Here is a 14290-nt window from a genome sequence, read left to right as displayed (position 1 = left end):
TTTAACTTGTATGCAGTAAAGTTAAAAAGGGAGGGAAGTAACAAGCAGATCATTTATTAAGCCACAAAGGAAATTTCCATTTGTTCCAAAGCACAGAGATCATAAGGAGGCCAAATTCAGTGTAATAAAAGTAGATGACAAGTAAAGAAGGTTGTGTGTATATTAGTTACTCAGTTGTGTCTGACACTTTGTGACCCTAGACTACTCTGTCCATGGAATTCTCCAGGCAAGAATACTGGAGTGGGTAGCCATTCCCTTTTCCAGGGGATCTTCCTGATCCAGAGATGGAGACCTGGTCTCTTGCCCTGCAGGCAGATTCTCTCCTGTCTGAGCCACTAGGGAAGCCCGAAGCAAAGAATAGCAGTAAAGAAAACCCAGCACTCCCAAACTGGAGCCAAACCCAAAATGGAATAAAAAGATAACTTGTGGCCTTTCATGCACAAGAGGAAGCAATTAAAGTATGGTTCTGGAGCTGTCTGCATCCATACAAGACACCCAAAACCATAACACTGAGGTTAAATTTAAAAACAAACTGCAGAAGAAGGCTTCCTACTACACCATGCACATTTGATATGATCCCAGGAAAAGCACCCACACACTCAGGAACCCACGTCTAGGGCAGCGGCTGCCTCTGCAAGTGAGAAGGCAGTGGTCCTGGGAGATGGATGCAGAGGGCTTTAGTTTTGTGTTTTAAAGTTTTATGAAGAAGAAAGAAGAAAACTTCTGGGCAAAGTAAAGCAAAATATTAAGATTTGATAAAGTTGGATGGTGGGTATATGGGTGTTGATTATGCTGATCTCCACACTTTTCTATAGTTCAAAATAATTTATTTTCTTTTTTAATGAGCATTTTTAAAACAAAAATTTTATTTATTATTTTTATAGTTTTGGCTATACTGGGACCTTTGTTCCCAACCAGGATTGAATCCTCATCATCCTGCATTGAAAAGTGGAATCTTAACCACTGGATCACCAGGGAAGTTTCCAAATAATTTTTCTTTCTTTTTTTTTTTAAAAGGAACTAACAGGGAGTGACTGCAAATGGGCATGGAGATCTTTTGGGGGTAAGGGAAATACTTTAAAAATGGACTGTGGTGGTGACCGAATAAATTTGCAAATTCAGCTAAAATTCATCATCATTAAATCGTACACTTAATATGAGTGGTATTGGCTTGCAAGCTCTGTCTTAATGCAGCTGTAAAAAAATGAATTTAGATTAAGAATAAGAAAAAAAGGGCCAGTAGCTTCCAGTCCCAGCTGAGACAGAGTAAGCCCAACCCACTCCATCTCTACAGTGACCACAGCTGAAAATATCACACAGGATAAAATGGAGCAACTTTCCAGACAGACTAGGGGTAGAAATCAAAACCTGATGAAAGGCTGCTTTCATTGCAGATGTCTCCTACACCCACGGGTTAGATTCAAGGTAGCTTGAACCCCAGGAGAGACAGGAGGCATGGCCAAGAGAACCCTTCCTTTCTGGTCAGTGGACTGGGAGGAGCAATGCCCTGAAAGACAGGCAGAGTGAAAGAGATGCCCTGTTTCATTTTCCTAGTCTTGCCCTAGAGGCAAATTCCTGTCCCAACGCTGCACCCCCAGCATGGTGGTAGTGGTAGCAGCAGCTACAGCAGCGGAAACTCTGGTCACTTTGACCCACAGGCGACCCAGTCACAGAAAGCAGGAGGCACACCAGTGCAGGAGGCTGAAGTTCCTGCTTTATAGCCAGAGGACAGGAAAGGGAGCCTCAGGAAGCCGGAGAGCTTGGGAGAAATTAATAAGAAGATCAAGAAGGAGAACACATAAAGCTTCACATGAAGTTCCAGACTCAACTCTGGGCTGGGAATGTATGGAAATGACCCAAAAGAGCAAGTCAAAGCCTTTGAGAGTTGAATCATGGTGTAGATAGACCACCGTCAAGGTTGAAAACTGGATCAGGGGGTGCAGATGAGAAGTGGATTCAAACAGCACTGCAGAGAGTCTGAAAAGTAAACTCACATTGGAACCACATCCCACAGGAGGCAGATCTGAACTTGTGGTCTAACCCAACCAGGCTGATGGGTGGGGCGGGGGCAGGGTTGGGGGAAGAGCAATGTTGGAGAACACTGGAAAAGATTTTGAGAGGATCATTAAACAATGTCCAAAATGTTTAAAACATAATCCAAAAGTTCTCAAACAACAATAACAACAAAGAAAATCTGACCAAATTGTAAGAGGAAAAAAAAAAAAAATACTAGCTGCCAACTCTGAGATGATCCAAATGTTGAAATTATCACATAAAGCATTTAAATCGATAACTTAAAATATGCTCTATTATGTAAAAAACACATCTTGAAACAAATGCAGAAATACAAAAACTTCAGCAGCAATATAAAAGCTATAAAAAGAAACAAATGGTATTAAAATATGATTATAGATTTTAAAAAATTCATTGAGTGGGCTTATTAGGAGGGTAGTGAAGACAGCAGAGTGAGTGAACTTGGGGACCAGTAGAAATTATCCAATATTAATGACAGAAAGAAGAAAAGATTGACAACAAATGAAGAGAGCCTGGGGACCTGTGGAATAATATCAAGAGACCTAAGGCTTGTGTCACTGGAGCCCCAGGGTGAGAGGAGTAAAGGGCTGGCCCAGAAAAAGTATTTGAAAAAATAATGGCTGAAAAATGCCCCAAATTTGATGAAAAAATATACTACTGCTACTGCTAAGTCACTTCAGTCGTGTCCGATCTGTGCGACCCCACAGACGGCAGCCCACCAGGCTCCCCCGTCCCTGGGATTCTCCAGGCAAGAACACTGGAGTGGGTTGCCATTCCTTCTCCAATGCATGAAAGTGAAAAGTGAAAGTGAAGTCGCTCAGTCGTATCCGACTCATAGCGACCCCATGGACTGCAGCCTACCAGGCTCCTCCACCCACGGGACTTTCCAGGCAAGAGTACTGGAGTGGGGTGCCATTGCCTTCTCCAAAAAATATACATTTACAGATTAAAGAAGCTTAGCAAACCCCTAACAAGATAAAGCTGAAGAAAATCAAGCCTATACACACCCTACTCAGACTGCTGAAAACCAAAGACACAGAAAAATGTCCCGAAAGCAGCCAGAGTGAAATGACGCATCACATGTAGAAAAGCAATCGCTGGAATAACGGCAGATTTCCCGCCAGAGTCCACGGATGCCAGAAGACAATGGAACAACCTGTACAAAAGCTCTGAAAGGAAAGAAGTCCTTTCCCTCAGCTCTGAATTCTATTCCCACCGGTGAAGGGGATACAAACACATCCTCTGACAAAAGTAGGAAAACTAGTGCTCAGCAGACAAGCTCTAAGAGAAACCTTAAGATTTCAGGAGGAAATGGTATCAGAGGACAACTGGGAAACCTAGAAATGAAGAAAAAAACAGCAGACCCAGTAAATAGCTGGTAAACATGTACGGTATTTCCCCTCTTCAGTTCAGTGCAGTCACTCAGTCACGTCTGATTCTGCGACCCCATGGGAAGCAGCTTGCCAGGCTTCCCTGTCCATCACCAACTCCCAGAGCTTCCTCAAACTCACGTCCATTGAGTCGGTGCTGCCATCCAACCATCTCATCCTCTGTCATCCCCTTCCCTCTGGCCCTCAATCTTTTCCAGCATCAGGGTCTTTTCCAGTGAGTCATTTCTTCACATCAAATGGCCAACATTTTGGAACTTCAGCTTCAGCATCAGTCCTTCCAATGAACACCCAGGACTCATCTCCTTTAGAATGGACTGGTTTTCTATGATCAAACGGATGTTGGCAATTTGATCTCTGGTTCCTCTGCGTTTTTAAAATCCAGCTTGAACATCTGGAAGTTCTCGGTTCACATACTGTTGAAGCCTAGCTTGGAGAATTTTGAGCATTACTTTGCTAGTGTGTGAGATGAATGCAGTTGTGCTGTAGTTTGAACATTTTTCGGCATTGCCTTGCTTTGGATTGGATTGAAACTGACCTTTTCTAGTCCTGTGGCCACTGCTGAGTTTTCCAAATTTGCTGGCATATTGAGTGCAGCACTTTCACAGCATCATCTTTTAGGATTTAAAATAGCTCAGCTGGCATTCCATCACCCCCACTAGCTTTGTTTGTAGTGATGCTTCCTAAGGCCCGCTTGACTTCACACTCCAGGATGTCTGGCTCCAGGTGAGTGATCATACCATCGTGGTTATCTGCATCAGGAAGAGCTTTTTTTGTATAGTTCTTCTGTGTATTCTTGCCACCTCTTCTTAATATCTTCTGCTTCTGTTAGGTCCATACTGTTTCTGTCCTTTATTGAGCCCATCTTTGCATGAAATGTTCCCTTGGTATCTCTAATTTTCTTGAAGAGATCTCTAGTCTTTCCCATTCTGTTGTTTTCCTGTTTCTTTGCATTGATAACTGAGGATGGCTTTCTTATCTTTCCTTGCTAGCCTTTGGAACTCTGCATTCAGATGGGTATCTTTCCTTTTCTCCTTTGCCTTTCACTTCTCGTCTTTTCTCAGCTATTTGTAAGGCCTCCTCAGACAACCATTTTGCCTTTTTGCATTTCTTCATCTTGGGAATGGTTTTGATCATTGCCTCCTGTACAATGTTATGAACTTCCTTCCACAGTTCTTCAGGCACTCTATCAGATATAATCCCTTGAATCTATTTCCCCTCTTCATGTCTTTACAATATGTTGATGGTAATAATGATGACATTGTCTGGTGGGGTTTTCAATGTACATGGATGTTAAAATGGACTTCCCTGGAGGTGTGGAGGTAAAGAATCTGCCTGCAATGCAGGAGACACAGGTTCAATCCCTGGGTTGGGAAGATCCCCTCTGGAGAAGGAAATGGTAACTTACTCCAGTATTCTTGCCTGGAGGATTCCATGGACAGGAGCCTGGTGGGCTACAGTCCATGGGGTCACAAAGACTTGTGACTTGATTAGTGACTGACCGTGTACGCAGATGAAAAATAGACACAACTACATCATAAAAGGAGACCAGTGAGGAACACAGTTTTAACATTCCGGTTCATTTCACTTGCAATGGTAGAGTGGGTACTTCAAGTAGACAATGAGGTGTTTAGTATATATATTGTAATCCCTGGAGCAACTGCTGAAAAACTTATATAAAAAGATGTAGTTAAAAGCCTGCTAATAAATTAGAATGTAATACTCAAAACCCTGATACAATAAAGGAATGCAGGAAAGTTGAACAGAAAAGTGAAAACCAAAGAGCAAACAGAAAATGAAGATTTGAACAACACCTAAATCCAATGATGTTAATAATTACATCGTGTAAACAATCTAAATACACCAGTTGCAAGACAGATACTGGCACATGGAGTTTCTAAAAATGTGGCCCAACTATATGCTGCCTGTAAGAAACACACTTTATTAATTTTTTAATTGAAGTATATAGTTGACTTACAGTGTTGTGCCAATGTCTGCTGTACAGCAAAGTGACTCGGTTATACACACATATATTCTTTTTAATATATTCTTTACCATTATGATTTATCATAGGATATTGCATATAGTTTCTTGTGCTATACATTAGGACCTTATTTTTTATCGATTCTAAATTTAATAGAGAAACACACTTTAAATATGATAGTATAGGTAGGTTAATAGAAGATGGATGGGGAAGATATACCATGCACTAATAAAAAGAAAATTAGAATGACTGTGTGAATATCAAGCAAAGTACACTTCACATCAATGCACGTTACCAGGTGCATGGCGGGTCCTGACTTGAAAGGATCTATTTAACAAGACAATACAACAGTTGTAAAATGTGTATACATCTAATGACAGAATGTCAAAATATTAATACAGGAAGCAAAATTTGAAAGAAATAAAAGGAGAAATAGATGATTATAAGAGGAGGCTTCATTACTCCTCTCCCAGTAATCAATTTTTTTAAAAATTAGACACAAGATCAGCAAGTACACAGAAGACCTAAAAAATAGCACTGACCATCAGGACCCAAAGAACATTTCATCCGGAGCAGTAGATGTCCACAGCACGGCCACCAAGGAAGGCTGTGTCCAGGGCCACGGAGCAAAGCAGAGCACACTTAAGAGAACTGGAATCATGTGGGGTATGTTCTCCAGCTGCATGGCATTGCTAATTGGAATTGAACCAGAAAGCAAGCAACAGAAAGACACAGGGCACTCTCGGAAGAAATGATGTACTTCTAAATAATCCATGGATCAACAGAAGCCTCAAGGGAAATTAGAAAACATTTCGGATGGAATGAAACGAAACACAACATATTGTGTTTGTAGGAAGCAGCTAAAGCAACATGTAGAGGGAAATTCATAGCAGTAAACCTATCCATTAGAGACCCAACAGCATGAATGATTCACAAGCATTGTGCCAAGTGAAGAAAGCCAGGAGGAAACACATAAGGCCGGATAGAGACTCAGTGTGCGCAGGGGAGGTTAACAGCAAAACTGCAGTGAGAACCGCTTTCCAACCATCGCAGGGATGGATCTGAAAGACAAAGAGGAAATGGGGTGCAGCATCCTGTGTCTAGTGCACAACACGCACCCTGTTTGGTGCAGCACCCCAGCCTGACGCCCACAGGGTGACTGGAGGGTCTGTGTCTTCATGCGGCAGCATTCGTACGAAGTGTCGTGAAATCCCATCTTCCAGGGATGTGGCCTCAGCAAACCCTGGGCACATCCGTGCTAGGGGATTGAAGTGGTTGAACGGCTGGCAGCAAGAAGGCAGACAGGGAGCTCTGACAACGTGGAGCAGAGGACATCACTGGCTTTGGTGGGGGAGCGACCAAGAGGGACAGGGCTTTGCACTACAAGGAAAACTGAAGCCACGGACAAGTGAGCTTCTGCAGCAGGAGTCTGGGAATAATCTTCTCCCCTAGGTCAGCTAAGAAAGTCCATCTGCAGGCACTTTCGCCTTCACCTTCCAGATAGTTGACTTTATTTCATCAGGTGCTCATTGAGGACTCCAGGGCTGGGGCCAGACTCTAAGCACAGAAGGTGCATGGCTGTGCGCTCAGAACATCAGGGCCTGTGAGAAGGCAAGCATGTCATGGTGACATAAAGCAGGATGAGGGGGCCCCCAGTGTTCTAGGCGTGGAGGTGGGCGGGCAGGAGGCAGCCAGGTGAGTATAGAAAGAAGGGAGAGATGCCTTCCCCTTGAGGTCCTGAACATCAGCCTGGGTGCCCCAGCCTCCTTCCCACCCAGTCACGTCCCCACAACACACTCCCCGAGAGCACGAGAAGCGGGCTCCTTTGAGACAGTGTGCAGGTTAAGAAATATTCAATGATGGAGCACCATGAGAAGGGTTCCTGGCTCACTGTGCAGAGGTTCCCGTGGCGGGGCAGCTGGCGTCAGACACTGCAGCCCATGAGGCTGTGCCCGTGGGGCGGACGAGGAGGCATGAGACCTGGAGAAAGAAAGAGCCTGCACCCAGCACCCAGAAGGCAGAATGCAGTCCCTTGAGAACTCGCCCCATGTGACGAGCGGGCATTTAAGTGAACAGCGAGGCTGCCAGCAGCTCTTCTCCAGCCCTCCCTAGTCCCCAGCTCCTGGCAGGCAGTGCCACCATCTTGCCTCCCTCGGCCAACCCCCTCCCAACTGGCCTGCAAGTTCCCCCACCTCCTCCTCCACTCCAAATCGTCTTCTCCAACCCTTCCCCCCATCTTTGCTTTTTTTCTTTTTTAATTTCTTCCCACCAGTAACTTCCTACTGAGTGTTGATTCAGCTGCTGCTCTTTTGTGGGGAGGCGGGGGTGGGAGGCGCTGGCAGAGGCAGCTGTGGAGGGGCGGGTGGAGTAGGCACACGCCACTGGGGGTGGGGGGAGCAGAGCAGGAAATAGAACTAGCCATGCAGGTGCTCTAAACAATTCCCGCTCCCTTGAATCCCCACAAATCCACACCAACAGGCAGAAGTCACCCAGCCAGGGTGATGGAGATGCCCAGCCTAATCCAGGCCATGTGTGTGCGGTGGGATAGCCAAGTGAACCTAGAAAGGAGAAGAGGTCTGAGAGGCGGGGACTGCTTCTAACTCTCCTGTCCTGAACACTGGCCACAGCACCGCTGGCCCCACTTCCCATATCTAAACAGAGGGCCCTTTCTCCTTGCCTTCCTCCTTGTAGCTTTCTCTGTTCATGGGAGGAAGTTGAAGAGGTGACTCTCTCTCCCTGGCATGCCTGAAAGGAGGGTGTCTGAGCACCCCAGGGAGGCTGGGGTGGGGGCTGGCCTGGGCAGGGGTTGCTGGACCCTCCTCAAAGCACAGAGATGAACTGACAGGTTCGACGGTGTGGAAGGTCACACTGAGAAGAGTCCCTGGTGGACAGAGGAAGACTTGGCTCCAAGTTCAAAGGAGACTGAGCCAGCAGAAACGTTAAGCAACTATCAACTTGAGGGAAAACAAGAAAGCTGTGCCAAGATGAAAATGTAATTATCATGAGTGCACTTGGCTCAGCAGTGCACATTTACACAGTCAGAAGAAGGGAAGCACTGAGCCAGGTTAAAAATAAAACTGTGATAACAGCTCCAGCCAGAGGCGAGGGGTGGGTGGGGGTGTGAGGCACTATCACCTCCTCTACCAGAACAGGAAGGACACAGTGCTTTCCCACACCGCTCCCCTCAGCACAAAGGCCGGGCTGATCTGTGGGGCACCCACGGGTCGGGGGAGGGCATCAAATCCTAACCCAGTCCCCTGGGTCGTTCCTCTCCTTTCTGGGACTTGTCACATTGCCATTTCCTGTTCAGTTTGTGTTTCCATTTGAGAACATCTTGGTGGATGCATGGCCATGGAAAGTCTGGGTTGCCTCCATCTAAGCAGGTTTTGTGTCTTCCATCCTGGATGGAGTAGCTCAGTTCCCACATTCGTTGTTTGGGCTCCTCCTCTCCTGGGGGCCCAGCTGCGAGCCTGGAGGCCGAGGCTAGGGCAGCCCTTGTACTTGGGGTCTAACAGCTGGCCTTGGTTTCCTACAGTCTCCCCCTCCCCCAGGTTGTGAGCATAAGTGAGAACATGGGAAAGAGTCCTGCAGTGGGCCTGGCACACAGCAGGTGCCCAGTAGATGTAAAGATTAAATCATAAAGAGAAGACTGAGACGAGGTCCCAGCCCTCATGTAGCTTTTCTTTTTTTTTGAAACTTCAGTTCAGTTCAGTTCAGTTCAGTTGCTCAGTGTGTCCGACTCTTTGCGACCCCATGAATCACAGCACGCCAGGCCTCCCTGTCCATCACCAACTCCCGGAGTTCACTCAGACTCACGTCCATCGAGTCAGTGATGCCATCCAGCCATCTCATCCTCTGTCGTTCCCTTCTCCTCTTGCCCCCAATCCCTCCCAGCATCGGAGTCTTTTCCAGTGAGTCAACTCTTCGCATGGAGGTGGCCAAAGTACTGGAGTTTCAGCTTTAGCATCATTCCTTCCAAAGAAATCCCAGGGCTGATCTCCTTCAGAATGGACTGGTTGGATCTCCTTGCAGTCCAAGGGACTCTCAAGAATCTTCTCCAACACCACAGTTCAAAAGCATCAATTCTTCGGCACTCAGCCTTCTTCACAGTCCAACTCTCACATCCATACCCGTGTCCCCTGCACTTGCAGGCAGATTCTTCTTCTTTTTTTTTTTTTAATTAACTAATTAATTAAATTTTTTTTAAGTTAGTTAATTTATTTTCGGCTGTGCTGGGTCTTTGTTGCTATGCGTGGGCTTTCTCTAGTTGCCACAAGTGGGGGATCCTCTTTGTTACTGTGGTACTTGGGCTTCTCATTGAGGTGGCTTCTCTTGTTGCAGAGCACGGGCTCTCGGTTGCAGGGGCTTCAGGAGTTGCAGCACACAGGCTCAGGAGTTGTGGCATGCAGACTTAGTTGCCCCGCAGCACGTGTGGAATCTTCGAGGACCAAGGCTTGAACTTGCATCCGCTGCAATGGCAAGTGGATTCTTAACCACTGGACCACCAGGGAAGTCCTAATTTATTTATTTTTAATTGAAGGATAATTGCTTTATGATATGGCAGGCAGATTCTTAACCACTGGACCACCAGGGATGTCCCACTCATGGAGCTTTTGAAAACATTACAGATTTTTTTTGAGGGGAGGGTCTATATCTAGATTTACAGAGCAATTTCTCATTAAATTTCCTGCTTCTACTTCCTAACGTTGAGCTTGGGAGAACAATTTAACTTCTTTGCATTGGTTTCTTTTCATGTAATAACAGGAATCAGATTCTCTACTCCTTCCCTCCCAGAAATGCGGTGCAAAGGTGAACCTGGCTCCATGAGCTGAGAGAATGTATTAAGGAGGAGGCAGAGGAAAGCGTGGCAACTGAGGCCTTCCTGGGCCGGCGGGGCGGGGGGGGCGGCGGTGCGGGAATGTGGCACCACTGGTTCCTGCCCACCCCCAGGAGATGGTGGGTTTGGGGTTGTGAGATTTCGGGGGAACATCTGAAGAATTCTCTCCCTGCTCCCTGCCAGGATCCCTGGGAAGGTCTGTGAAACCCCACTTTCAAGCCATTCTCCGCCACGGGGATCCCAGGCTTCAGCCACGTCTCATTACCTGCCACATCCTTGTAGTCATCTATATTGTCACACCTGCATGGTTGGCTATGAGTCCACCGCCCCCCCCACCCACACATTCCATCCTGAAGGGTCCCACCTAAACCCTGCTGGCCTGTGGACCCCTTGTCCCTGCTGTGTTCCTAACTGGTCAGGAGCTGTCACTTCCTCTGTCCTCAGGTGGCACTTTAGAGGCAGGTGTCACATTGGTTGTGCAGAGGTGAAGGGCAATGGCTTGGGTGTGTGGCCTGGGACTCGGACTTGAAGCCAGACCCTTGCCCACCAATGAGAACATTGATCACAGTGCTGTCACCCAGCGTGGGGTTGCGAGCCACATGGTCACAGAGGAAGTGCAATGGGTCTGGAGGGTGGCAAGAGGCAAACTTTCCTGGGGAAAAGCGTATAGCACCTATTTTTGGCCTGGCTGGCCATGTGACCTGTGGTGTGACAGCCACAGCCCATCATGCTGTGAAGAAGCAACGGGGTTTAAAAATGGGCAGAGGGTCAGTCTGTGGGTTGGGGTTCCCAGAACTCACTAGAGACCAGCAGTTCTCTGGGAGTGAGCACACCGGGGCGAGGCACGGGGGAAGGAGCACTTGGGTGCCTGCTGGGAATGCAGTGGGTGCATGTCCAACCCACTGGATCAGACTCACTGTGGGGCTGGGTGTCTGTGTAACACAAGTGGCAGGTCATCAGCAGGGGGGACGAGCCCAAATGGGACCCTGAGCCCCATGCCATGCTGGCCTGCTTGGGAAGGTGCTAGGCACTGGGGAGGAAGGAGAGGTGGGAACAGAGCCTGAGACCACCCGACGCTGAAGCAGACCCTAAGGGTCATTTCTGTCTTGGAAACCTCTCTTGGCTCTCCTTGTCATTTCAAGACTCCTCCTCTTCCACCCAGAACCTCCCAGGGTGCACTAGTGGTAAAGAATCCACCCGCCAATGCAGGAGTCACAGGAAACAAGGGTTTGATCCCTGGGTCAGGAAGATACCCTGGAGGAGGAAACAGCAACCCTCTCCAGTATTCTTCTTGCCTGTAGAATTCCACGGACAGAGGAGCCTGGCGGGCTACCGTCCATGGGGTCACAAGGAGTCGGACACGACTGAGCACACACACAGTTCTTCCTCCACTGCAGCACCTCACTGGCTCCCCAGTTCCCACTGAACCCCGAAGGTGCATGTTGCTGTGCCTGGCCCACTGGGCTCCCCTGGCACCCTTGTGGGCATCTTCCATGAAGTGGCCATGTGCCCCCTCTGCACACCTGCTCCCTCCTCCTTCCCTCTCCCTCCTCCTCCCTCCCCTCTGGTTCTGGGTGCCAGCCCAGTGGCAGCCTCTTGGCCCAGCAGGACCTCTCCAGAAAGATCTCACATCCTCCATCACTGGGAAGCCCCTGCAGCTCAGGGTGGGGGGGGGTGGGGGGGGTGGGGGGGAGGGCGGAGTCTGCGTTCTGACTTCTCCCGCTTAAGTTTTCTTGCTCCAGGAACTAGCCGCATGGGCTCCATGAGTCAGCCTTGCTGCTGGCACCCAGAGGCGCAGGGTGAGTGAGCAGTGGGGGGCTCGGGGTGGGGGGCTGGGGTGGAGGACCAGGTACACCCCTCCCCCCCCAGGGCAAGTAGCTCCAGGGTCTTAGGCCAGTTCCTCGAAGGTGCCCTTTTCTATCTGTAAAATGAGGGTGGGGGTCCCCCTCTCAGGAAGCTGGGATGAAGTGCAGGAAGCTCTCAGCAGAACCTAGGAACATGGAGGCTGGGCAAGGTCAGGGCCAAGCCAGGTCTAGGTCAAGGCCAAGGCCAGGTCGCAGCCCAGCCAGGCTGCTGAGGGAGGCAGGGCAGAGAGGAGGAGGGGAGAGCGTGACACCCAGAAGGCGGCCACCGCTGGGGTGAGGCAGAGGGCAAGCAGGGAAGGAACATTTGCCTAGATCTGGGTGTGGCACTCCCACAGGGAGTGACCCTAGGAATCACGTGGGTGGGAGGCCGGCCTGGCTGACAGGCCAGCCAGCCGACCCTGGGCTACGTGCTGGGTGGGTACCAGGGAGATATAATCCCTTCAGTTCAGTTCAGTTGTTCAGTCGTGTCCGACTCTTTGTGACCCCATGAATAGCATCACACCAGGCCTCCCTGTCCACCACCAACTCCCAGAGTTCACTCAGACTCATGTCCATCCAGTCGGTGATGCCATCCAGCCATTATTAAAATTCCTATTGACTAAGGCTGCACTACCCCCGTGGGTGGGGGCAGGAGAGGAAAGAGGCTGCAGGCGCCTGGACACTATGGGGCACCTCTGGGAAATGGGATTGAAGGGGTTTTCACCTTAGAAACGGATTTCTGTATTCTCCAAATTGTCTATGAAAGCCATGTATTAATTTTATAATCAGAAAAGCATGCAACTATAAATTAAGTTAATGAAACGTAAACACAGAAATCAAGGGACCCACCCGCTCCCCCATCAGGGGGCTCTCTTCCTAGCTGCGGGAGGGCTGGAAGCAGGAAAATGAGCCTAGCTGGAAGCAGGGGCTGGCGGGCAACGGGCCAGGAATGCGACGGGCCAGGGCCCCCGCGGAGTCAGGTGGGAAGCCTACTGCCAGCCTCATCCTCTCGCCCCTCCCTCTCCACTTCCTTCCGATCACCCCGGCGACCACATTTAGGGCTCACTATTTTAACCCAAGAGTTTCTCATCTCAGCAACTCCACCACTCCCATAGTTTGCATTAGACCTTCCTGTCGCGTTGCTGGGCGTGGACGGGCGGAACCCGCTAGCCCCGCGGTGGCCGCCCGTGGAGGCGCACCGGTGGGGCCCCGGCCAAGAGGGATTCGTCCTCTTTCAGGGACGCTCAGACGACAAATGGCCCCACGAAGACCCAAACCGACCGTTTTCAACTCCAATGCCGGCCTCAGTCTAGCAGTCTGTAGCCAGTGGGGGAAGCCACTCTTCCGCAGCCTAGGGGGGTCTCAGCCGCAAGCCCCGGGATCCTGGAGCCTCCTTCCGGAACCCTTTCCTTAGGGGCCCTCGGGGCGGGCCCCTCGGGGCGGGGCAGGAAGGTCTGCAGTCGCGACTTTTCTTTTCTTTGCCCCCGCCTGGCTCAGGCGTCCCCAGGCCCGCACACGGAGCCTCCGTCTGCCGCGGGGCGACCTACCGGGTGCGGACAATCAGACCCTGAGCCTCACGCTCCACCGCGTGCGCTGCGCACCGGCTCGCGGCTCCTGCAATCTGAGCACCGGCCGCCCGCAGGTGCTTCCTGGTGCTTTACCTGTCGGCCTCAAAGAACCCCTACAGCAACTCAGTGTAGTGACGGGGAGACAGGCTCCTACCTTGCTCAGGTCACCTTCGAAACTGGCCAACTCCCCGGGGGCGCGTAAACCGGGCCTCCTCTCGGAGGAGAGGCCAGGCGGGGGCTGAGCGGAGAGGAGTGTGGCGGGGAATGGGGCAGAGAGGACGCATTCCAGGGCTGAGCAGGGCTAAGACAGGCTTATCTGGATTCACGCGGGGAGCTGGTGCAGCAGGACCACCCAGGACTGGCGTCCTGACACGGGGCACGTGGAAACGCGTAGGGACAGGGCAGCGTCCGGATGTATTGGGCCCTCGGGCTCCACATCCCAGCAAGATCGCTGGCCAGGGCGGCGCCCACGCTGCAGGGAGCTGGGCGCTGGGAGGGGCAGCGGGTCAGAGCCTGGCATCTGCAGCCCGGCTGTTCGCAGGTCCCCGTCCGCTCTCACGCGCAGCCCGGTGGGGTTTGGGAAACCCGAGAGCAGAGCTAGGGGCTGGAGATCATCAGGAAGTCCTTGCGGCGGG

Source organism: Bos grunniens, chromosome 1 (assembly GCF_055505025.1).
Source record: "Bos grunniens cultivar Pamir isolate PY7600 chromosome 1, Bosgru_T2T1.0, whole genome shotgun sequence".
Classification (NCBI taxonomy): domain Eukaryota; kingdom Metazoa; phylum Chordata; class Mammalia; order Artiodactyla; family Bovidae; genus Bos; species Bos grunniens.
The sequence above is the reverse complement of the archived record's forward strand: the minus strand, read 5'-3'. Positions refer to the sequence as shown.